A 431-nucleotide genomic window follows, 5' to 3' on the forward strand; every position below is an offset into this window, starting at 1 on the left:
TTGCCTTGATCCTTCACCCTGTGACACTGCCCCCAGTTCTGATGAGTGCCATATTTGAAAAACATGTCCCATCTAAAGGCAGACTGAAGCATTAATGGTGAGTTCAAAGCTAGTATTTGAGGACTCTGAAGCCAAAATGAACAACCCACCTAGTGTTGCAGCAGCTGCATGTTGGGAGAATGGATGAAGAGCTGAAGAAAGGCTAGAAAATGAGCAGCACTGTCCTCTTGTGTACATGGGGCTAGAGAGGTGAGGAAAGGGAGGGGGCAAGAAGAAAACACTAGAATGAAATTAAATCCCACCAGTTTTATAGAGTTTAGAGGCTGCAGTCTGGTTTGAGGGAATGTTGTATTACTAGATTATAAAGTTTGGCTGCTGTGCAGGCCTGGAACAGACAGAACAGCAACAGCCACAAAGATATCTTCAGCAGG

General features: G+C 45.0%; 1 protein-coding gene across 2 annotated transcripts in view; it reads left to right on the forward strand.

Annotated features, from left to right (window-relative positions):
* Window positions 1-431, forward strand: part of LNX1 (ligand of numb-protein X 1, E3 ubiquitin protein ligase) — a 71,501-nt gene that overhangs the window by 39,074 nt on the left and 31,996 nt on the right. The gene's annotated exons all lie outside the window — the stretch shown is intronic.

Source organism: Chaetura pelagica, unplaced genomic scaffold (genome assembly GCF_000747805.2).
Source record: "Chaetura pelagica isolate M959 unplaced genomic scaffold, ChaPel_1.0 scaffold67, whole genome shotgun sequence".
Taxonomy (NCBI): domain Eukaryota; kingdom Metazoa; phylum Chordata; class Aves; order Apodiformes; family Apodidae; genus Chaetura; species Chaetura pelagica.